This window comes from Leopardus geoffroyi, chromosome D1, assembly GCF_018350155.1.
Source record: "Leopardus geoffroyi isolate Oge1 chromosome D1, O.geoffroyi_Oge1_pat1.0, whole genome shotgun sequence".
Taxonomy (NCBI): Eukaryota; Metazoa; Chordata; class Mammalia; order Carnivora; family Felidae; genus Leopardus; species Leopardus geoffroyi.
This window is the reverse complement of record NC_059329.1, coordinates 65,266,504-65,291,408: the sequence shown is the minus strand read 5'-3', so window position 1 is coordinate 65,291,408 and position 24,905 is coordinate 65,266,504. Positions and strand designations below refer to the sequence as shown.

The following is a 24,905-nucleotide window of genomic DNA, read 5'->3' as shown; positions in this document are numbered from 1 at the left end:
CAGAGGCGAAAGACGCTTTACTATGGAACTTCCATAGCAGGAAGAGAAAGGGGGGGGGGCGTCAAGGGCAGGTTTAAGGGAAAAAGGAAACCTGCAGCTCAGAGAGAGATTAGCTTGTAAAGCCTATTTCCAGTGAAGGAAAACAGACTTGGATTCAAATATTTTGGACTCTCCAAAGTGGTTTTTATTCTAGAGCACCATCCTTCCCCTTTATGAAATGTGAAAATCCTCTGTGCTGCTGGCTTCCTCCAAACACCAGTTTCTTCCCCTCTTGAGCCCCAGGCTGCACACCTACCCAAGGTTTCCAGTGGGTGCCGCCTGGACCCCTCTTCTCTGAGCTTACATGCTCTGAGCCCAATCCAACAGCCCTTTCTCCAGACTATCCCCTTGGCATTGGGTTTTGCAGACCTTGTGGCCTCTGCAGGAAAAGCATGAGCCCCTGAGGGGCTCAGGAGCCCTTTGGCTGCCTGTGGCACAGGATTGGGGTCTCTATTCCTTCGGTCCCCTGCCTTATCTGGGGATACAACTAGATTCCGGAGAGGAACTGGTCCAGGGACTCCTGCCTGGGGCTTGATTTACACTCTTACCTCCCGAGTCTGCTCTGTGAGAGTGGGGAACCCCATTGGGACCTATGGTTTCCTACGGTTCTGGCAACTGCAGTTCTGTCTTTCGGAGTCTGGAGGTGCTAAGGGATAGAGGCAGTTCCCAGGCCACACCTCTTGTAACAGGTCTCCCTGTTGCACTTAGATAATATGGGGCCCTCCCCATGGGGGTCTCAGGGCTCTTCAGAGTGACCCAGGGCCCCCTACTTCTGCCCCCCTCCCTATCTGAGGTGGCACAGTTACCTGAGGTAGAGGAACAGAGAGGGAAAGATGGGAGAGAGTAAGAGAGGGGGGAAGGAAGGAAAGAGGGGAGATTGAGAGAGAGAAACAGATGGGAAGAGATGAGACAAGGTAGGAGAGCAGAGGGAATGGGCAACAGGTCTGGGAAGAATCTACAGGGGAGGGGTGGAGTGAGGACGGCTGTGGCGGCAAAGGACAGTGTGGCACAGTGGTGGCATGTGGCCCAGGAGCCAGATTAGTCGGGTTCAGACCATAGCTCCTCTGCCTGGCAGCTGCATGGCCTTGAGCTGCTCACTTCACTCTCATCTTACAGGTGAGGAGTTTCTTCATCTTTCCAAGAAGGGTGCAGATAGCACCTACCCTCAGGACTGCCCTGAGCATTAGATGAGTCGTCACATGGCACCTACTCACAACTGCAGCTGGCTCGTGGTAAACGCCAGAACATGTAGCTGCTGCCGGAGCATTGACTTGATACAACCCGCATCAGGCCTGCCGCTTCTGAGGCCTGGGGCCCTCTTGCAGGAGGCCTGGGCTCCCCATAGCAGCCTCTTGCCGCACCCCACGGGCTGTTTCTGGGCCTCAGTGCGTGCTCCCTGGAAAGGGCACGGCGCCCTGGGACTGGTGGGGGAAAACAGCCAGGCAGACAAATGAAGCAGGCTTTCATAAATAAAAACAGTGCCCAGTAACTCTGTGAGGGAGGTGAGATTATCGTCATCATCCCCATTTTACAGCTGAAGAAACTGAGGCTCAAAGTAATTACTTCAGTAAGTAATAGGACTGGATCTGAACTCAGGCCTGGTCTGACTCCAGGTTCCAATCAGGTAATTCCCATGTGAAACTGACACCTAGAGACAGCCCTTGTATGGGGAAGGGCCTGGGAGCTCACAGGCAGATGGTACCCATGAATAATCCTCTAGACCCCCCACTTTGCCCCTGTTTCTCTCTATGGCCCATCCCCCTGCTGAGAAGGTGGTCCTTGGGTAAGAGAAGGAGAGACGAGGAGGAAGAGTAAGTGACTTGGACGCTTGTGTCCCTTGTAGCGCATCCCAAATGAGCCTGTTGCTGGGCCTGGCTTCTGCGGAATGCTGGGTGGAATGAGCAGTTCCAGATGATGTCATCAGAGGCAGTGCAGGCTGGAGCAGCGATCTGACATGGGCAGTTCCGCCAATCCCTGGGCCGGGGTTTTATCGGTGAGGCAGGCCCCAGTGCACCAGCATCCAGTCAGTCAGGAAACCAGCCTGCTATGTGCCAGCCATGGCGGCAGGTGCCGGGGAATGGAAATCCCAGTGGAGAAGGCAGACAGGGTCCTTCTCCATGTGGGGTTTATAGTCTAGTGGGGGAGATAGGCAATAAATAAATAGGTCAGTAACGAGCTGAAGATAGTGTGGAGTGGCCGGAGAGAGGCCTGCTTTAGATAGAATGGGAAAGAATGATCTTTTCTTACCCACCTTTAGAGACCATCTTATCTAATGGGCTTGCTTTGGGGAAACTGAGGCCCAGAATGATGGACAGGGGCACACTGAAGCCAGCCTAGGTTGGGAGTTTGACCTTCTGGCCCTCAGCCTGGCTCAGAGCCATGTCTCCTGCATCCTGAGGCCTTCATTCCCGCAGGGATCCTGCTGGGGCACACAGCGCGTGGAGGAGAGGAAGAGCTGCTCAATCCTGATGTCTGCTCAGTGCTTCTCTCCCTTTACTTTCTGGGTTAACAAGAAACATTATTCCTTAAGATACCAAGAAATTGGGCTTGGGTTCTTGGCTGCCATCGCCAGTCTCCCTGCCCCATGATGCCACTAACTTGGGATATGTTGGCTGGATCGTGGTTTCTAGGGAATCTAGCCTGATTATTCTGGACACTTGGAGTTACTGTCCTCCACAGAGGATGCACCAAGAAAGTAGTTTCTCTGCAGACTCTGCATGACCCGTTTTCCAGGGGAAAAGACAGTTTGTTGTAAAAGCAGGAATTGGCAATGCCCAGAGGGCCACGGGACAATGGGGCTGACATGACCGGTCCTTCTTTCCCTTTCTCCAGACCTCACTGCCTTCAGCCTGCTGGCCTGTTCTGAGGGGGGAGGTACTCCAGGCTTAGGCTGAGCCTCAGGGCCCCTATTGGGCCTTCCTGCTTCCGGGGATCGAGAGAGAAGCCGAGGCAGGTGGGTTTCTCATGACTGTATCCTGGGCACGGAGGTGTGGGGGCCCCTGTCTGCTGCCAACAACACACACCATGAGGTGCCCCTGGGAGAAGGGTTGTTTTGTGTGCCCTGTGATACTTCCCTACTTCACCCTGGGCTTTCATGCAGGGCTATGGATTTCCAGAATGTGGCTGACGATAGAGCCCCTTGCTTCTAGCCTGGGGACATCAGGCCGCCACCCACCCCTAGCTTCTCACAGTGAAGGAGTGAAGGGAACTTTGCCCAAAGCAGGGTTGGGTGGGCACTGGTTCTGTGGGCCTCAGGAGACCCTGGACCCCTTCTCCAAGTTCCCATGGGCTGGCCTCCCCTCAGCCGGGGCCCTGATGACCCAGTCCTGTCCTTTACCCCTTCCCCTGCACCTGCCTACTTACTTAGGGCTTATTTGGAAGCTAATCCCTGTATTCATTAAGTGACCCCTCCTCCTGGCCCTCTGCTTTCATTAGAGACATGAGAGCTAATTACTAGCCCCTCTGAGGCTCCACCACAAGCCATTTTAGAGCCGACACCGCCCTTTAAATGATTTAAAAATCCTCTTTCCCTGCAATGAAATGGGCTACTCTTCCCTCCCTGTTCAAACTAATTACTGTGCACTTCCCATCTGAAGAGGGACCCTGCTCCTTGTCCTCCTCAGACAGTGGCTCCTCACAGAAGCCTTTTCGGGTTGCTGGGAAGGGAGGAGGTAGAAGCATCTGAGGCTCTTCTCTCTCCAGGCACACATCCCAGTGAGTTCAGGAAAGCTGAGCCTGATGGAGACCGGGCAGGACAGGCTCAGGCTGGAGAGCTGGATGGCGAGAAATTGTTAGCGAGTAGGGAGAAAAAGCGGCTCTCAGTGGTGGCCACCAGCCCCTCTGGGGCCTCAGTGCTGAAAAAGGTCCCCGCCCAAATCTAAGGCTTGAACATGCCCTACGGAGACCAGGGCAGGGTCAGAAAACTCTCTGGAACTCTCCGTGGTTCTGGAGTTTTTGAGCCTGAACCCTTGGGCTCATGATCAGGTGCACAAAATGAAAGGGGTGGTGGAAATGACCCCTGAGTATTATGATGTAGGCTATGCCTGGAACACAGGAGTTCATCAACTCCAAAAGCAGCTCGATTCTATGACGGGAGGCCCCTGCTCAGGCCCCTCTGACTCCAGGAAGTGATGCCAACAGTGAGCATCGTGACCCTTGTCTTCTTCCCCTCTGGCCCAAACCAAATGGGTGGGGGGAGGGGGGAGAGAAAGACTCTACAAAGGAGTGGTCTTAATTTCAGCATATATATAAAAGCTTCTTTGAAGAATATAATTTTATTCTGCAATTTAGATGTTATATTTATCTAAATCACATAGGGGGGTTCCCTAACATTTTTTCTTTAACTTAGGGCCTCTAACTTGAGCTCCAAACTTCATGGGGCTCTGTTCACTGGGGGCTTTGCTATGTAATCTTAGAAGTCACCCCCCCCCATACACACATTCTGAGTCCCCTCCCCAGCGACATGTGGCGGTGGCTGTCACTACAGCCTCTCTTCCCACCCCTCCAGCAGTGGATGCACATCAATGCTCAGCCCAGAACCAGAACCTGTTAAAGTGGGAATATAAGGGGGAAAAGTGGCATGATCCACCCTCTCAGGGACCCCAAGTCCTCTGCGGTGTAAGTCCTAGGCCCTCCTCAGGTCAAGCAGGACTCAGACTCTACCTTCTGCCACTGGCCTTGTCTCTGATGGCCCTCACCACTCGAAGCATGAGGCCCCATACTGCTGTCCCCCTTCCTCCTGCACTCTACCAGTCCTATACCCCTTTAAGCCGTGCTTTCTTATTTTTGGCAGGGAAACAGACATTGATAAAAACTCCATACAGAGAAAGAGGCACAGATTTGAGCCCTACGATAGATTTAGGCTCCGGGCTTCTGACCCATCTGGGTGAGGATCGGATCCCGATTACACTTCTGGTTGCCTTTATTCCCTACAGGAATGCTCACATTTCCACCTACTCCCCACTGCTCCTCAGTAGCCCCTTCGTGCAGCAAAATAATGCCTTTGGGCCTGGAGAGGTTTAAGAGGAAGGATATCGAGGGCTCCTTGCTCCCTGTGGGCAGTCTAAATTCCTGAGGTCATAGGTCTGTACCATCCGGGAACTTGGCCCTAACAGGGCCAATGACAGCTCCGCATAACAGAAAATTTTTCTGCTTATTAAAAACACGTCACCTGTTTTGCTATATTGTATCTCACAGTCTCCCTGGGAGTGCATAGGTTAATGCCCCCCCCCCCTGCTTTACAGATGAGGAAATAAAGCACATTGTAATGTAGCTAGGTGGTGCAGAGGAGAGAATTCGAGTCAGCTCTTCTGCATCTGGGGACAGGGTAGCTGCTCTGTGGTATCTCAGGAATGCACGTCCATGTAAGCAGTACGTGGCAAGAATGAATGGGTGAGTATGATGTTGTCAGCACTCTGAAGAAGGGGCGGCCCACGTGGCACAAAACACCTGAGAGGAACCTGATATTGAGTTGCTTCCTGCGGAAAGAATAGCCGGAGATATGAGGGAGGCCTTACAGGTATAGGGGGAAGTCTGGAATCTCGACCGGTTGAAACGCAAGAGGGGACGCTGGAAGTGGAGTGGGTTTGGGGTTGAGGTGGGGGATAGGAAACAGGAAGCTGAACAGAAGAGTTTAAGCCCGGACTTGCAACACAAAGAGCTGTTATAGGTTCTTGAGCAGGACATGGGACACGAGCCCCTGTTTTCCAAGCCATGGCCACTTTCAATGTGTCCACTCCTGCAGGCACGTAGAAAACCTCACTGGCCGCTACTCCTCAAAGCTCCACCTTAGTAAGGAGGGTGGGAGCCTGCAGTGAAGCAAGAGTACCAAGGAAGAAGGCTCTTGGTGGGTCAGCTTGGGGCCCAGGAAAACAGAATTCTTTGAGCTGGGCCTCAGATTCATCTGGTGGAGACACAAGAGAAAGGACACTTCAGGCTGAGACAAAGCAAGTGCCTAGAGGTGGGAGCTCCTCCCCACCCGGGGAGCTCCAGGTGGAACAGGTGACCAGGGGTGCTGCTAGAAGTAGGGGTGGAGGGAGCAAGTAAAGGGGTGCAGTTCTTGGAGACGCTGGATGGACTCTGTCTGGGGAATCAGGCACATGATCGAGGTCAGGGGTGCCCTTTACTGGGGAGAGCTCCGAGGCCCGATAGACCAGAAACGTTCTGCAGGTGGCAGAGTGTAGTACGTGGGGTGACATTTTTTCAATGCCACCTCTGCCAAGGAGTAATAACGCCAGTTAAAAGCAGAGAGGACCATTTTCTTGGCTAAACACTGAGCATAACATGGCGCAGAGCAGAGCCCTGTGGCTGACCACTAGGCACCTCCTATCAGATTACCATTATTTAGTGATCTTTGGGGGCGGTTCTCCAAACAGCTGACTAGCACTGCGTCAAGCACAGTTTTCCATCACAGGCACGGATGAAGTTATGAAAGAATTTATCAAAAGTCCAGACACCGCAAAGCATCCCTGATAGCCGTCTAGTGACCTAGGCAGAAAAAAGTAACGTTGGTTTAATTCATCTCTCCCTCCCACCTTCCCTCCTTATGTAACTCCTGTTCCTCCTTCTGCCCACCTTTCCATCTCTCCAATGTATGTTGAGTGTCTAATGTAGGGTAAGGCAGGGGAGTTATAAAAGAAATGAAGCAAAGTCCCTGCCCTAAAAAACTCTCACAGAGAGGAGGAGAGTCAGGAGCCAGCCTGTGAAAAAGTCATAACTCGGTGTGGTCGGTGTCATGACAGCTTTAGAAAGGGGAGGTAATGAACTTGGCCTGGGAGACAGGGAAGGTTCTGGGGAAAGGACACTTGAGCCATCAAACAAGGGCGGATGAGCATAGCAGACAGTGGGTACAGGCCCAGAAGTGGGAGAGAGTGGGGCCTGGGTGAAGGGTGGCCCTAGGTTCAGTGTGCCTCACAGGGATGCGGAGGCCCTGGAGGAGAGCAGCAAGGCCACATGGGGCGGGAGGGTTGGGGGGGGTGTCTCCCGCTGGGCTGGGAGATGGGCCTTTATCCTCGAGGAACAGGGAAATGTCAGAGCTTTGTAAGTGGAACAAGGCATGATCAGATCTGCACTCTTTGAAAGATCACTCTGGGGTGATATAAAGGGAGAATCAGAGGGAGCAGACACCAAGGGTGGGGACACCTGCAGTTTCACTTGCCCAGGTGAGAAATGAGTTTTGCATGGCTCGCTCCTCATGACCCCCTGCCGGGCTTTTTTTATTTTTATATCCATTCAAAAACATATACTAGAAGCATTCTGGGGGTGCGGAGGTGAAATGCTCCACCCTGCCACAGCCTCCAAGGTCTTTTTTCCCCTTTTCAGAAAACCCAGCCTCCCATAGACCCTCCAAGGACTTTCACCCTTGGTCTGCTCCTAGGGCATCTTCCAGTACAGAGAATAAAATGGCCAAAGCAAAAGTGTACACATTGGGCAAAGAATTTCTTACGAGTTGAGATGGGCTGTGGCCACCTCCTCCATCCCGCGGTAGCAGGGAGACATCTGGGCCTCATAGAGAAATGAACTGAGAATGGTCCCAATATCCCAAATGACTCAGATGAGGGCATATTCTGTGAGCGAAGGGTCCTGTGAAAGCAGGGGCAGAAATGGGTCAAGCACTTCCTTAACCCAATAATTCCAGGTCATAATGTTTGGAGAGAAATAAAAATCAGGTTACTAGCAGGCATATGCATCCCTCTGGTGAGAACCAGCTTGTTGTGGTGGTGAATTTCTCTCAGGTTTACCCAGGAGGAAGCAACACAGGTCTGGTTGAGACATTGTACTAGAAAGGGTCAAAACGCGGACATCTTCTCTCTCATATAGACAAGGGGGCATCTCCCTGAGACACCCTCTGTGGTGGACATTTGGTTAAGGTCCAACCTCCATTCTGTAGATGATCAGTCTAAATCGAATGCTCTCTGCACCTCTTTTTTCTTATTATTCGTCCAGGGTAAGTAGGTATCCAAGTTATCCTGGTCAAACTAAGGACTTATATTTATGATTGGAGGAGAGGTTTTCTGTCTTTTGGTGTGTGAATAAAGAAACAGGTAGCCCTGTTTGCCACTGGTAGCATCTTTTTTTATTATTAAATTTTTTGATGTTTATTTATTTTTGAGAGAGAGAGAGAGAGACAAAGACAGAGACAGAACGTGAGCAGGGAAGGGGCGGAGAGAGAGGGAGACACAGAATCGGAAGCAGGCTCCAGGCTCTGAGCCATCAGCACAGAGCCCCACCACGCAGGGCTCGAACGCATGAACCGCGAGATCATGACCTGAGCCAAAGTCAGATGCTTCACTGACTGAGCCACCCATGCGCCCCGCCACTGGAAGCATCTTAGGACCACAAGGAAAACCAAGAAGGCAGAATGACACCAAGGAAGGCGGGATGGAGGAAAGGGAAACTCCCATGTCCTTGACAGCTTCATTCAGCTGCTGGTCGTTCGCACTTGGGGCCTGCTGTACTTCCTATACTCTTATTCTTCAAGCCCCTTTGAGTCGGGAGTTTCTGTTACTTGCAGCTCAAAGCATCTATACTAACACACTCTCCAAAGGGCTCCAAAGGTGGGGTCTTGTACCCCCTTGGTGTAGTACAAGGGAACTTTTTGGTTGCCTAAAATCTCATGCCACTGTCTTCCAGCTTCCCGTATGATTTCAGGTGCTTCGTTAAACCCCTCAAGAGCAGAACAGCTTATAACCCCGTCCACTGGAGTTAAGTATGTATTAGACCAGGAGAAGACAAGGCAGAGTAGCACTCAGAGTAGAGGTAGGACCTTCTTTGTCCTCAGATGGGCCACTGGCCCTACAGCTCCCCAGGCCTGAGGGTCCAAAGGCCAATTTCCCAATTTTCCTTTCAAGAGAATATCAACAGACTATGCACTCACCTCACCTGAGGGCCAGAAAAGAGGGCCTTGATCAGCCAGGTGAGGGGTGGCTGTTCTCTCCTTAGGCAGCAATATATTCAGTCCCATCCAACCCTGCGTTTCACCCCCTCCCTGACCCTGTTGCTTGAGGGGAAGGGCCATGTACATGCAGGTAGCAACTGGGAGATCCAATGTGCTGGGCCCCAAGCCCAGCCGAAGCCCGAGGCCAGTGTCCCAATGGGTCAACTGGCAGGCAGGCAGGCAAAAGCTGGAAGCTGTTGTTCTCTTGTTCCCTCAGGCTGAGGCATCAGCTAGAATGGGCTCTTGAAAGCTTCTGAAGGGAGCTTGTGCAGTCAGCCTGCCCTAGCTCCAAGGCATGGCCTGGCTGGGACTAGGAAACCTTCAAAGCTGTTCTCCTTCCCATCCCCTGCCTTGGAAACATGAAAGGGATTCTGATGCCCCATGCTGATTGCTTTGATATTCAGCCTTGCCCACTGAAAAGACATTTCCCTGCCAATGCTCTCTGTCTCTCCCCTGTGACTCTTGCCCTGTCTCCTCTTTGTCTCTCCCTCTCTCTTTTCCTACCTTTCAGTCTCTGTCTCCTTTTGACTCTCTCTCCCTCTGTCTCTCTCTCTCCCTCCCACCCTCCTTCCCAGGCTCTATGTAGCTAAGATATTTTTTCTCCAGTAAAATCTGAGTCACCCTGTGTAAGATGGTTGGGCTCAGTGGAGAGGTTGCCACAGGGCCTTTGCTGGCCCAAGCCTGAGGCTGCACAGCCCCCACTCTCCTTTCTTAGAAAGGACGTGAGCCCTTTGATGTTTATTTATTTTTGAGAGAGACGGAGACGGAGACAGAATGTGAGTGGGTTAGGGGCACAGAGAGAGAGGGAGACACAGAATCCAAAGCGGGCTCTAGGCTCCAAGCTGTCAGCACAGAGCCTGACATCGGGCTTGAACTCACAAACTGTGAGATCATGACCTGAGCCGAAGTCGGACGTTCAACCGACTGAGCCACCCAGGCGCCCCAGGACGTGAGTCCTTTGAAACGTGGGTGCTCACAAGTGGTTCTGCCTAAAGAAGTGAAAGCCTCTCTATGTCATCTGGGAGGCTCCCCCAGACCCCAGAATATCTCCCAGCCCATCTGCCTAGAGCCTAAAACCATCATTAGTCAAGCCACTGGGAGTCCCCTTGGAGGGGTGTGGTCTGCCATATGCACAAGATTGTGTTTAAGTCTCGTGTTTTGTCTTGAAAGTTCACACACATCTTCATAATTCAGTCTTTTTAAGGTACGCTTTTAATGAAATGTAAACAGAAGTGCTCCCATCTTAAGTGCTCGGTCCCATGATTTTTCAAAAGAAGCACACCTGTGTCACCACAACCCAGAGTAAAGGGTTCATCAGCAGCAACCTAAGAAGCCCTAGTGCCCCTTCCAGTCACTGTCCCTGAAAGGCGACCTCTTTTCCGCCAGTCCATAATATATGCTTTTCAAAATATATGTTTTAAACTCCTTTCTACATAGCGAAAGTGTTGTTTGCAGAAGCCTGTACTTGTCCTGTGGCATTCCCAAGTCCCAGCATAGCACTGGGTGCTCCAGATGAAAAAGCAAAGAGTCTCTTCTTGCCTGTCTTCCAGAAACTTCAGGAAATGAGGACTAGCTTTACTATTACCACCACTGAACAGTTAAGAAACCAATGTTCAGAGGGATGTGATTTGCCCAAGGCCACTGAGCCTGAGTGATAAGTCAGGGATTTGAGACCCCTGCCAGGACCCTGAAGCTCTAGGGGGAAAGAGATTTGCTCCCTGGAGCCTGAGTTGTCCCATCTGATGAAAGGATTCCTGTTGAGAGCTTGATAACATCATATTAGAGACGTACAGGGGGCAGGGGACTAGGGTTTAAGCAATACTGACTCCCAGAATGTGGTCATGACAATGAGGGCAGGATCCCAGGAAACCTGCCTGAGATGACCAGTGGGCCAGTGGGTGCTACCTTCAGAATCAGGCTCCCGAGAGGAGGTCACCTTAATCTTCTGAGCCAAGCATGACCTTGGGCTCCTGGATCCATTACCAAATACTCAGTGGCCCTTCCCAAGGGGCAGAGGAGAACAGGACATGGTCCTGCCTCCATAGTGTGGCTGGGTGACCTTGGACAGGTCTCTTCCCTACTCTTATTTACAAAAGAAGAAACTAGAAGAAATTTCCCAAAACAGCCCAATGTGGCTTGCAGCCCCCAGGCCCCTCCAGCAAGGTATGCTGCCAGGGCCAAGGGTCCTGCCAGGGTCACATTAATAGAACAGGACTCAAATGGTCTAGAAGGGGAGAGCCGGATGGCGCATCCCTACTGCCCCCCCCCCACGCTGGAGGCCTCCATCTCACACACCCCTAACACCCTGAGGAAGGCTGCATGCAATTCTCAGCTCGCAGGGCTCAGAGGAGGGGGTCCCTCAGCAGATTCTGGGGCTGTAGGAAACCCACTTGGCGAGGATCACACCAAATTTTTCTAAAATTCAGAGAACTGGAGAAGGCGGTCTTTTTGGCTCCCTTTCAGAACAATGAGTGTGAACCTTAGTGGACGGGAGGGGTTGTGGAGGGGGTTCTTGCCAAGAACCTTATTGCCGACCAGAGTATGGTGTTTAACATGCGGCACATGACAGACTCACTCTGCTCTCTCCTGGCCAGACCACTTCTGGCCTTTGGACTTCAGGAAGGAGGTTCAGGGTGGGAGGGAGAAGACAGACCATGTAGGACAAGGAGCCTGTGCTGCAGCTGAGCTGGTTTACCCTACGGGAGAGCAGCCTCGGGGGCATGGTTTTCCTGACTGTGGAGCAAAGTGGGCAGAAGCGAGGGCTTAGGTCTGGCAAAGTGGGGTTTGGTGTCTCGTGCTACTGCCCTCACCAGTGACCTTTGCTCAGGTTACGTCCTATGTCTGTGCCCCAGAAACCCACCTACCTCACGGGACCGTAGGAGCACTAAATTGAGGTGATGCATGACAGGTGCCTTGTACTGTGTGTGGCACATAGTAGTTCAGTTAACACTTGATACTATTATGGTTATTACTGTTGTGAGCTGAGTGGCTCTTCTGGGGAGTGGGAGACTCAGGGTGGGGGTCAGAGAGAAAGGAGCAGGCAGACTCTGTAATAAAGACCACCCTTCTCGGTATGAAAGCTGCCTCAGTGGCTGTCAGCTTCCCACCCCTAGCAGTGTTCAAACGGAAGCTGAATGACCCCACTCCCCACCTCTAAGCACCACTCCCAGCTCTTAGCCAGACTTTTGGGGTCCCTTCCACTTTTGCGCCTGGCGGGGATGCCCATGACAATCTGTCTGTCTGTCCCCTGGGCTCTTATTCCAGTCCAGAGCAAAGGAAATGGGCAGGTGGTGTGGTCCCAGCCAGTGTCTGCAGCGGAGGATGCAAAAACTCCTTCCTGATTGATCTCTTTGCTCAGAAAGGCCTTCAGAATTCCTCTTTCTGAGCACAAGCAGCAGGATAGGGACAGGGATGAGGGCAGGAAGAGGTGGCTTAATAAAAAATCCCAATAAAGCTCTGCAGCCCCTGGTGGCCAGGGGCAGGTCCTGGGCACAAGCCTTCCTTAGACCCGCCCACCCGGGGGCCCTGACTAATATTCCTGGAGCCTCTGTCTGCCCTTGGCTTCATTAACAATGCTGAAGGGGCTGAGAGGTCCAAGGGGGCTCCCAAATGCTGCCTGACAATATTGCTGAGCCGCCCACACCAGCCCCACCCCAGTGCACACCCCCCCCCCCCCCCACATTCCAGACCCTCTGCTGAGGAATGGGTTTGATTCAATCAGATATTTGCCTGTGGGACTGGCCGGGTCAATTTATTATGGGCCGATGCCAGCTCCAGGGAGTCAGGCAGCCCTGGCGTGGAATTTGGAGCGAGGACTCATTAAAGAGCAGCTGAGATGTGCAGGGGTGGGGTTCTGTTCCCCCAGAGCAAGCAGACCCAAGGGTAGGCTCTAGCTAGAAAAGGCTGGGCTGGGGTAGCTGAGGGCAGAAACAGAGGCACAGCCCACAGGGGGCACTGCCCTCCTGGTCAGAGCTGGTCTTCCTCCCCTGTGAGCTCTGGGTGTGACAAGCTCGGGCCTTGTTCCCTCTACCTACCCCCTACTCTAACGCTTTAAGGAGTTGGGACTCAGAAAAGCTAAGTCTGGCCAGTTTGAAGACAGCCAGACAAAGGCCTGGTGCGGGACCGCCAGGAGCGCTAGGCCCTCAGCTGCCTACAAAAGGAAGGGAAAGGGAGTGCGGACTTTGCAGTTCAGCTTAAAAAACAAACCTGTGAAACAGAGCCAGGCCCCCCTCCCTCCCCCTCGCTCCAGCATTAGCAGGAGGGGCTGAAAACATTTGTTCAGAGAGAGGGGGGGTGAAAAACCCTAAGTGCTTCTGCTTCCTTTTTTTTGCCAAATCATGCAGAAGATGCTGGCAGCTGCAAAGATTCAATTATGCACAATGCGAAAAATCATTTACAAAAATAATGGCACTCGAAAAAAATGGCCTCTCCAGAAATGGCGTGGAACAATAAATCCGTTAATTAGCTAATTAATATTCAATTGGGGTCAGTGGGCTTAATAGAACCTTTCTTGGAGACCCAAGAAATTCTAAACTGCTGCGAGGCGCCTGCCCACTGCCATTATCTCGGGCGAGCAGGCCCTTATCGGGCCGCCAGCTGTCCCCGAACAATGCAGGCCCTTATCAGCTGGGGCAGCAGCCCTGGCCGCTTGCTCGGGCTCCCTCCACCCAGAGGAACACACAGCCTCTTGGTAATTGATATATGGCGCAGCTTTGTCTGAGGCTGTTTGCTCTGTTGGTATTTAAGGCAGCGCGGGCCCCCTGATTGATTGCCATTGGCCAAGTTTCTGCCGTCAATGACAACCTGTCAATGAGGGACCAGCCAATGACAGTGGCTAACACTCCTGATACCCTGGCCACCTGGGCCAGGCTGGAGGCCCGACACATGGCAACATGACCCGTTCGGTTTGACTTGAGTTTGTTGCCCTCCTCAAGTGGGAACCCAAACCCTCATAGCCTTGAGTGTTTGAGTAGAGGACCGGCATCCCCTGCCCTGCTTTGCTGAGAGGTTGGGCCAGACCCTCGCTGCTCTAAGTGTAGTACATGGTCTTGCAGCATCTATCGGCTGGGAGATGGCAAGAAATTCTTGGGCCTCCCTCAGATCTCCCGAATGTGGCTTTCTGGGGATGGGGCCCAGTAGTCTATGTTTCATCGAACTCCTTAGATGACTCAGATGCATACTGAAATTCAAGAAGCAGTTGACAAAATAAGAGTTCCCACTCCTAGCTGTGTCTTAGAGTCACCTGGGATGGGGGAGAACTCAATACACACATTCCTGGGTCCTGCCGTGTAGAGTCACTTTTCCCTTATCTGCTGAAAGCACTGGGGTGTACAAGTCACCCTGGGAACACTAGGGCTGGCCAACAAACAGTGAAACAGGCCGCCATGATCATGGCCCGTTGGGAGTCCTGTCCAGTATAGAACAAGGCAGCACACGCCCACCAGGATAGTCAAGCTCTGGCTATACAGGGTTTGAGCTCCAGAAAACCCATTGGGAGCCAATGACAGTCCCTGTGGGAGGAAGGGCCCCCAGGCTAGCCCCCAGATATGTGAGACCCATAGCAAAGCTGAAAGTCAGTACATCTCTTTAGCAGCAGGTGCCATGGACAGAGAAGGGAAGAGAAGGAAGTGGAGAAAGGGAAGAAGATTATGGAGAGGGGATTTATCTATTCTCTCCCCAAGGCTCATACCCCAGATTCAGGCCTTGGCTACTTCTGAGTGGGCAAGTGTTCCTCAGTGTCCTGCATTCCCATCCTGCCCTACCTTCTCTCTTCACCCCAATGGCCCATCCTCTATCATGTACCTTCCCAGGTCTGCCCCATCAGGTAGGGCTCAGTGTTCCATAGCTCACCTCTCCCTGCCTTCCCCCAACCCATACCCCCATGTCCAGGGTCACAAGCACTCAGGGAGCAGCTATGGCCCTCTCCACACGTCAAAGAACAAGCCTGAGTCACTGAGGTAGAGGGCTTTAGTCAGACGTGGACTTGGAGGCAACCTAGGATGAGGAAGTGGGGAGAGTGTATAGCACTCTTCTCTCAGGTGCTATGTGGGAGTCAGTCAAGCAATAGGAACCAGGAGGCCATGGGTAGGGGCAAACACCAGGCATAGCCCAGCTCAGCTTTAAAGCCCCTGACCCGACAAAGTTGGGGAGGAATTTGTAGATCACAGAGCTTGGTGATAGGAGTTCAGGGCTCTGTTTCCCAGAGAGCCAAGGCCAGGTGCAAGGTGGACTGAGCATCAGCAAGTGACAGGGCCCCAGCCACAATGGGGCAAAGCTAGTCTGAGCAGAGGGCAGCTCTAAGTAGGAAGGTGGCATCCCTGGGCAGGTAACCCAATGGGGCCTTGAACAAGTTAGGATGAAGTGATCAACCCTAGCTGGAGCCTGAGGCAGGGACCAGCTGTGATACTGAGTGAGACCAGAGTGACATCTCTTGAGCCACACTGAGGCCACAGGTAGGTTCAGTGGCTGATGAGAGAGAAAAGAAAGAAGCCAAGGAGGCAGAGATTCGTTAATCTAAGCGCTTCCTTTGTTTTTAATGCGATTCCACAGCAAGGGCTCAATGTGCTGCTCCTCTGGGGTCATTCCTGTCTTGAGAAACGGTGCCCTTAGGGCCTTGACCTCCATGTGGGAAGGTTAACAGCTGCCCCAGGCCTCTGGGGAAGCTCGGGGGCTGCACGCTCTGACTGTGTGGGCTGTCACTAGCACTCAGCATGGGACCGGGCATACCTCATGCTCAGAGTCCCAACTAAACCATCTTTTCATTGGTGCCCTCCCTGGGGACTCTTGGTGCATCAAAAGGCTGTTGCATAATATCAGAGGCAGTTATCCATCATCCAACACTCTGCTGCTAGGTTAAGTGACTGCCATTCTGATATGTTAACAAACCCTCATGAGAAAAATAACCTTCCATTTAGTAAGCAAAACATTGACTTGAGAACCCATGGATTAGCCCAAACCCTAATTTACCAAGTTAGCAAGTAACTTCTAAAGCTTCCCAGAATGTCAAAAACAGTCCCTTCCTTCTCCCACGGATGTGCACATACATGACTTTTGCCCTCATAGGGCTCCTGGGCCCTCACTGAGCAAGTCTGTTCCTTTGAAAAACTCTGGTTTGGCTCAGCTTGTCAGATCTTGGGATTGAAGGCCCAAAGTAGGCTACAGTCTTGACTCCACCCACTTTGGAGAGTGAGCATGTGATCCCAGGTTGGCGGTACTGCCCTGCACAAGATGGTGGCAAGAGCAAGATACCCCCATCCTCCTCTGGCAGATCGAATCTGTCTAGGTTATGTTTCAGGAGGCCACTGGATGCTGGTCCCTCTTGGAGAGGCTACCATAACCAGCTGGTGGTGGGAGAGAGAGACCGTGAGAGACTCAGAGACAGACTTGGGAGAGAGAGACACCAAAAGCGCTGGTTGGTTTGTATAAGAATGAGGGGGAGCTCTAGTCATTGGTTAAATTATCTGGGACTCTCCTTTGGCTGCCACAGAGACTTCCTATGTCTATGATGACAGATGCCAGGTGGTGGTGGAAGCTGGGGTGGGCTGGGACACTGGAGGTTTTCCTGACCCAAAGTCCCTATTTTGATCTTGAGTCTCTGGTGTCCTGCAAGCGCACAGTGGGCTCTTTCCTGAGCAGAGGAAAAGCAGAGCGTGTTCCCAATTCCCTCAGCCCCTTGTCCTTGAAACACCAGACGTCAGACCAGTGTCCACCGTGACTTTATAGATGAGGGAACTGAGTCTCAGGGTGTGTCCAAGTACACAGTATATACATCGAGTCAGGTGTTAGGCTGGGACTCCAGGAACAGCCCTCTATCTCTCTTCATTTCTCTGCCTCCTGCCCACCACTCACTCCCCTCATCTGTCTCCATTGTGGGGGAGTCCAGGCCCCACCACCCAAGGAAAGAAAGTTTCTGCTCACCTGAAAACCAGCCATAGGAGCAGGAGGCCCTGAGTGCGCCTGCGGAGTTTGGAGCTCCTTCAACTTCACGACTAATTGCAGAGAGGCAGTGGGCGGGCTCTTGGCAGGCGATTAGCTGTCCCACTGCATGAATAATTTGCATAGAAAATGCTTTATTTTGGCAATCTATTAAAGGGCCCACAGTGCTGTGGCTTATCTCAGCCTCACAGCAAGGAGAAGGCTTGGCTATCTCGTTAAGTTCTGTTGATGCATAACAATTTGAAATGGGCACAAGCTAGTATGACATTTAAAGATGCCTTCACTTAATTATATTACACAAACATGGGGTTGTTTATCCTTGGGAATAAAGTCTTTTTGAAGTCAAAGTTGGCATGTGCATAAAGGAGGGCATTTTAACTGATTTTTCAAGAGGGGGCCTCCTCACTTCAAACTTGGGGGGTTGCATTTCCCTAAGGCCTCATAACACAGAGGGTTCTATGGCTGAGATGCAGACTTTGAGATTGGTTCTCTTGTTCTTCTTCTCTGGGGGTGGCCTACAGTTTGGCACTTAATACAAAATCGTGGAAAGAAAAGCTTATTAGAGCAAGGAAAAGAGACTTACTGTGTGACCTTGGGCAAGCCCCTCCCTGTCTCTGAGCCTCTGCTGCCTCACGTGCAACATGTGGGGTGGGGCTTTCCTGCTCTAAGGCAATGACTGGCAAACCACAGTGTATTTTTGCTTTCTCTTTGCCTCTCATTTTGTTGACTCTGTAAATAAAAAGACAGCCTCTTTGTTAAGAGCCAAAGGGAATTCAGGGTCCCATTCATGCTCTTTCTAAGGACTGGAAACATGCTAGGAAAGAGAGATTAGGGAAAACTAGGAAGAGTCTTGCAGCTGTAGAGGTATCAGGTATGTTTTTGCTCTGCCAAGCCAGGAGTCCCCAGGAGACCACAAAGCTAGCGGCCTTGCCTCACTTCCTTGAGAGCAGGAACTGGGCCCTGGCTGGAGGGAATGAAAGGAAAAGCCCTAGTGGCATTGAGAAAATCTGCAAAGCTCTGAGAAGTCTGCTTTGCCCACAAGGTTCTCATGGAAAAGCTTATGGATCCTGGCTATCTCTTCACCTCTGAGCATTAGAGCAGAGACCAGTGCTGCTGTGGGAGGAGCTCTGGACACAAGGTTAGGTGGGCTGGTTTCTGGCAGGGTAGAGCCTTTGATGTTTCCAGTGACAGTGCTGCCTGAATAAGTCTTTCAAGAGAAAAAGATGCAGAGAAAGGAGGGTTTGTCCAGGGCCCTGACTTCCAGGCTCTACGTTCCTCCTGGAGTTAAGCTTTCTGGAAAGCAGACTCGCATCCCGCCTTCCACTCCCCTTCTTGCCCCCTAGGACTGAAGACTGAACTCTCCAAAGCTCGCAGACAACATGCTCCTGCTCTGCCTCTTCCTGGCACTTAAAAAAATAGATTTGTGATTAATGGACACATTATCTGTGATTAACTATAGACAATTCCCATTCCATTATGACTTCCTAGAAACATAACTCTCTGTTAAAATAATGGAGAGAGTATTAATTAGCATTAATAGTTAACCTTATATTTAACTGATGTGTGCCACTTTGAATAAAACCTAAAGCAATGTCACCTCCCAGACACAATTAGGTCACTCCTTGGCTAGTCATGAACTGTTGGTGGTCACTGCCTGCTCTAACATGATTGTCCCCCAGTCTTGGGTAAAACTAACCCATTGAGTATGTAAATCTTGAGTCAAAACCTTCCTGGTGGTTGCTAGAAAGAGCTTCATCTTCAAATGCTAGCGTGAAACTAATAGTCGAGGTGAGAGAACTCACTCTCTGTTAGGCTTGTGCCATCTGGAGAATAAGAAGCAACATTACCACTCACTGAGCAGTTGTTCTGAACCAGACCCTGTGTTAAGCACTTGTTGAGGCTAAACTACATGAAATTAGTGTTTTTGTAGTTCAAAAATAGCCAACTGGTGGCAACTTCATACAACTCAACCTAATACCTCACTTAATCCTTACCATGACCTTACCATTGTTATTATTCTTTCCATATTACACATTAGGAAAATGAAGCAGAAAGAAATTAAATAATTTACCCACATTAACAGAGCAAGTAAGTGAGGCCAGGTGCCATGAGCTTTGACTCCATATGCATCTAGCTTTGACATTTTACTTCTTACCAAAGTGTTCCCAAAAGTATTTCACATGTTTCAATCAATGGACACATTTAAACTGAAACTGGTACATATTGTGTGCTCAATTAATGTTTATTAAATGAATGGATGAAAAAAAGGATGGATTACAGGGTGCCCAAGGCCCCAGTATCAGAATGGTATATAGGAATGGGCTGGATACTACTTAGCCATGGAGCACTTGGCCAAGGATTCTCACATTCTCTTCTCCCAATCTGACCCTTCACATCAGGTTCTTTTCCAGAGTCAAATATGTGTTCAGATATGGCTAGAAAGGTGGTGTGGACAGGGGGAGATAGACGAGGAGCTACAGTGCTGTCAAGGCAGAGACCTAGGACAGGGGGCTCATGTGGAGAAGTAGAGGAAAGAAGAGGATAAGCAGAACCATCATGCCTTGAGCCACCATAATTAGGCTGAGAAGCAGAGCCTCCCTAGATCTGGATCCCCCTCCAGACTACTGCAAACAGGCTGTAAAATGTCCACTAACGTCAGAGAGTCCTTGTGCTGTATCCATCACTTCCTGAGCACTTAGAGTCCTTTCTTTCTGACCCAGGCCTATTCTCTGGGCTCGAGTCAAATCTTCTCTCTTACAGACACCTAAACCTCAGCTTGTCTTAACATGGCCCTGTGACAGTGCCCAGGAGACTGAGGTTGGGCATAATTAATGGCCAGCTGTGGAGGAAAGGAAAGGCATGTGAGCACTGGTACAGCAGATCCACAGGGCACCCTGTGGTTCCATGCAGGGTATGAATCAATGGGTTGTACTTAATTTATGTATTTATCAATTTTTGGCCAAACATAACTAAGAAATTGAAAACTGTAAAATGACACATAGATGCACAATAATTATAGCTCCCCTATTGAATAGCTTCCAATAACAAGAAATGGATGTAGTTAGCATAATTGTTGCTTTCGATTTTGCATTGAGTAGTATTGCTGAGAGTGATTGATTAATAGATGCTGATGCCGCACATTGCCCTCCCTTTGGGTAGCAGCCACACTGCACATAGTGATGGTTATAGAAGTCCATGGTGACAGGAGGCACTTGGTGAAGTTGGAGATTCAGATTCCAGGCTTTTTACTTGAGGCCCAGAGGGATGGTAGATGGGTGCAAAAGAAAGAACAGCTAATCCCTGGGGAATGGCAGGTGCTGGAAAGCCTTACCTTCCTTGGGCCTAACACCTCCAGATCTGGGTCACTACTAAGGATCTTCTAAAGAAAGAAATTCAGTCTCATTTAATGACTTACTAGGCATTTCCATAGTGCCCTTATTGAGCCCTGGGGGACGACAGAGAAGAATCACCCACATGTTTTATCCTCAAAGAGATTTCATACCTTGCCTGGCCAAGACCTTATCTTGGATGCCACACCCAAAATCATTACCATCACAGTCCTAAGCCCATTCACCATGTTTTATGATCTGTAAAGCTCTTTCAATTCATTTGCTCATTTAATTTTGCAATGATCATATAAGGGCAGAGATAATTATTCCCAGGGGAAACTGAGGCCCCCCCCCAAGAGTAGGTGACCTTTCCAAGCTCATTCAACAAGTCAGTGATGATGAAGGGACCACAACACCAGTGTTTAATTTTGAGTCCAGGACTCCTCCCACAAGAACACACTACCTCCTGGGATGAGGTGGTGGGAAAGAGAACCCTGCTTTGCCGAGACTGATTTTCTGTGGTATAAACAGGTTAGAACTCATCTGGCCTTTGGGACTCACACACAGAACATGAGTCTTCATGAAGTCGGTGTGCAAACAGCCTCAGCTGGATAGAAGGGAGCAACAAATGGACAAATCATCTTCCAGACATGCCTACACCTGTATGGGTGTCCTGATTCATTTATCATTCATTCAACAAATATTAACTGAGGTCCTACTGTGTGTAAGACTGTCCTGCAGGATATCCTGGACATGGAAGACATCCTGTTACAATCCCCAGACTCTTCTCCCGCCCTTGGTCTGGCTGTCACAATCCAGAGAGGGAAGACAGACTTTGGTACCATGGACAGCTCAGTGCATGTATCCTTGAGAGGAATAGGCCAGGAAGGAGGGCAGAAGGCCACACACACCACCTTTCTCAGGAACAGCCTCATTTCCTGATCTCACCCTACACCTCCCTGACATTTAAGACAATCTATACACCCGCCTCTTTAGTGTATGACACCCAAAGGCCACGAAAGATGGTCTGGATGTTCCAAGGCTACTCAGAGAAACAACCCAGACCCACTCTTCCTTTCTCCTTCCTCATCTGCTTTTCCTTGTGATACAATCTCCTAGGACTCTGTGCTCTTGCTTCATAACCCAAACTCTTGATCCTGCCACTGTCCTTTTAGGATTCCAGTTTGTTCTGAGTATTTCTAGTGCATGAACTTTAATTTTTCCAAAAAATGGGGTCTTATTTAGCTTCCCTCTGTCTTGCCTTGGATAGGAGCTCCCGCATTGTACCCAGACCCCCATGTCAGCCATGTGGCTGTGTTCCCTCTATGCTAAACCTGAACAGACAATCAGGGTGGCTATATCTTCAAAGTGGCTCATTAGGAGAGGAAGGAAAAGCTGGAGTTTGAGAACCAGCTAGAGCTAATTGACAGAAAGAGGTTGCAATTTGTAATTGATAGAGAAGCTCATCAAAGGAGTTTCCCTGTGAAGTTCCTTATTCCTTATTCTGACATGAGTGCAGTGGAGGAAGGTTTGAGGAGAGAGAGTCAATTCTGCAATAATTCCTTTGGAAAGCAGGAGACAGATACTGGGGACCGACAGAGGGATGGATGGGCAGTGCTGAGAGCTTGGCGGAAAGGAGCCCATTGTGTGTATGGTTCTGGTCTTTATGTTTGGGTAACTGTCCCCAGTAGCACTCAGCTCCTTGCATGCAGAGAAGATTAGGATAAGGAGTTTACTAACAAGGACAGTGGGAAAACAGAGGTCAGTGAAGTTGAGTGTGTCGACAAGACAGTGCTCTCTAGCCCTGCAAAATCATCCATGGGGTATTCCAGAAGCTGTCACTTTGGTTCCCATACATACACTGCCATCTGCTGGGAGGATGGAAGAATGACCCGGAGGCTGCCCACATTTGAGGCCAAGCCAGAATCCTGTCCTAGGAAAGCCCCTCTCTCCTGCTAGTCCCAGCCAGATGGTCCCCAGACTCCCTCCCTGACTCCCTGCCTGCTTTCTGTGGCCTCCAAAGCCCTCTCTCACACCCCATAAATGTACTGATCCCTCTCTGGTTTGGGTTCCTCTTCCCCACCTCCCCATCTGATAGAGTTGCTCCTTGAGGACAGATTTTGTCCCCCAGGCGCAGAGCAGGGACCTTGGGGCATATGACCTCTCAGGCAGGAGATGCTACCTGTCCCCTCCAGGCCAGGCAGGAAAGAGGCGGCCATGGGACCTGACTTGTCATAGGATGACTTACATGGATGTAACCTCCATGCTGCTTCCAGTCTGCCTGAGGGCCGTCAGCCCGGAAAACCAGGCCTGTTCCAGAGCTAGCTGCACTGAAACTGCACCGGGAACAGAGACTGCCCCTCTTGTGATCTCTGGGAGGAAGGCAGGGGAGTCAGAGCCACCTAGCAGACCACCAGAGAGAGAAGACCCTCTGAGACCTCCCATCAGAATCCCACGTCATGGATGAGAAAACTGAGGCCCAGAAATATGGTGCACCACTCTGCCCCTCCTGATAAGAGGGACTATTAAAGCACATTCCTAAGGGACTCAGAGGACATGTAGTCTAATCCTTGCATTTATAGATGGGGACACCAGGCCTGGGGGGTAGCAGGAGAAAAGGATGCCAACCTGCTACGCATTGCAGTGCTAGTTAGTATCTGTCCTGTGCTTTCTCTGTGCACCAAACTGCCCCCCCTTAATGGAAGATCTGCCTGAACGCAGGAGGACTCTGGGGGAGGGGATGGACAGGGAGGCTGGCCAGCCTTCTGGTGAGGAAGAATGCTGAGGCAGCAGCCCCTGGCTGCCCTGTCCTGCTGTGATGTTCCCACCATTTCCTTTGCTGCTCAGAGCAAGGCCAAGGTAGGAGGCTTATTTATTCCTGCGCTTTTATTTATTCATCTTTTATTCATTCACATCCTGTCAGTGTATATTGTTTACATTATAAATCATATGTATTCCCACACTCCCTCTTAAGGAAAAGGCCCAAGAATACAGATTGTTGCAAAGCTGTGAAAACGGTGGCGGTGGCGGCACTCCATCTCCTTCCCCCTCGGGCCTCCCGATGGGGTGTGGGAAGCCCTCATTATGGCAAGGTGAGGGCTGAGACCACCTGGACCTCCCCAGGCACCAATGGCGTGCAGCATGTACTTCTGACTCTCAACAGAGGGAGCATAAGAAGGAAGAGGGATGAAAGAAGATAGGAGTCTGCAGGGAAACCTAAGGATGGCATATTCTCCACACTCACTCCCTGAGCTGGCCAGGCAGGGCTGAGCTGGGGCACCAGGTGTCTGAAGCCATCTGAAGGGAGTAAGCCGAATCCAAGCTACTCCGGAGGAAAGCCATAAGCCACCAGAGAGATGATTGCAAATGCCAAGACCAAAGGAGGAGAAGCAGATTTGTGAAGGAGAGATGGAAACAAGAGCTGGTTACCTCCTAGGGCATGGCATTGGAGCAGAAGTGGGTCAGGAGCAAATGCAGTAGGCACCCAGGGGGACTGGCGGACAATCACAGTTTGCATTTACAGACTGCCCTGAGTGAGTGGGAGGGCCTGGAGTTCTGGCCAGACTGGGACTGGAAGAACTGGACTGAGCAGATGTATCCTGCAGCTGCCAGCCTGAACAAATGGGAAGTGGTACATATATCTCCGTGCAGTGGGGGGAAAAAAATCATTGTTTTAATTGTATATCAAAACCTTTGGATATGTCTAAAGCTATACTCAGAGGAAGAGTCATAGACTTAAATGCATTGTTGGACAAGGTTAGTAACTAATAGCTAGCACAACAAGCAAACCCCCAAGTTGCAGGGACTTAGCACAGTAAAGGTTAGTTCTTATTCATGCTACATGCCTGTTTCAATCAGTCACTCAGGGGTGCACGCTGATAGAGAATCTTCTGCCTTGTAGCTGGACCATCTGGAACACATAACCTACCAGATTGTGGTAAAGCAGAAGGAAAAGGAGGAAGAAGGAGGAAGAAGACATACCGGCTCATAACTGTTTCAATCCAGACAAAATATAAACCACTTTCTGCTCACAATGCATTGGCTAGGGCTAGTTGCAGACCTGATGCCAAATTCCAAGAGACCCTGTGATATATAAGGGGAGATCACACATGTATCCAGGGAGCGCTGTCTCAGGAACATTAAACATTAAACAAGAAACCATTAAAATCCGTGACTTAAGCATCCAGCCAAAGAAAAAAATAACAAAATCATCCTAAGAACAGTAGTAAGAAGAAATTAATAATAAAATAGAAATCCATTCATTAAGAACAATTTATTAACTGCCCAATTGATGAAAAGACTAACACAGATGAATTACTAGTTAATCAGATTTTTTTTTTAAAAAAAAGCAAAGAAGCACAAGTAGACAAACCGGGGAAATAACCGCAAATATATAGAAAACTAAAATGATAATTTTATAATTTCACAACCTGTGTTTCATGTATTTTAAAAACTATATGAAATTATTTCTAGGAAAATATTATTACCAAAACTGACTAAAGACTGTTAATAATCATGGAAGATATTGAAAAAAAATTTTATGATTTTCTTGTATATATACATACACAAACACACACAGAGCTTCACAAGTGAATTCATTCAAATCTCTGAGGAACAAATAATTGTGGAGTTGAACTGTCCAGGGCATGAAAAGGAAAGGAGATCTC

At 50.2% G+C, this 24,905-nt stretch overlaps 1 long non-coding RNA gene across 1 annotated transcript; it reads right to left on the bottom strand.

The window, feature by feature from the left end:
- On the bottom strand, nucleotides 1–17,037 carry LOC123601334. The gene is made up of 2 exons (XR_006714052.1): nucleotides 16,892–17,037; nucleotides 1–2,172 (listed from the first exon to the last, which is right to left on the bottom strand). It is a non-coding gene; the product is annotated as an uncharacterized LOC123601334 (long non-coding RNA).
- Nucleotides 17,038–24,905: the final 7,868 nt, after the last annotated feature.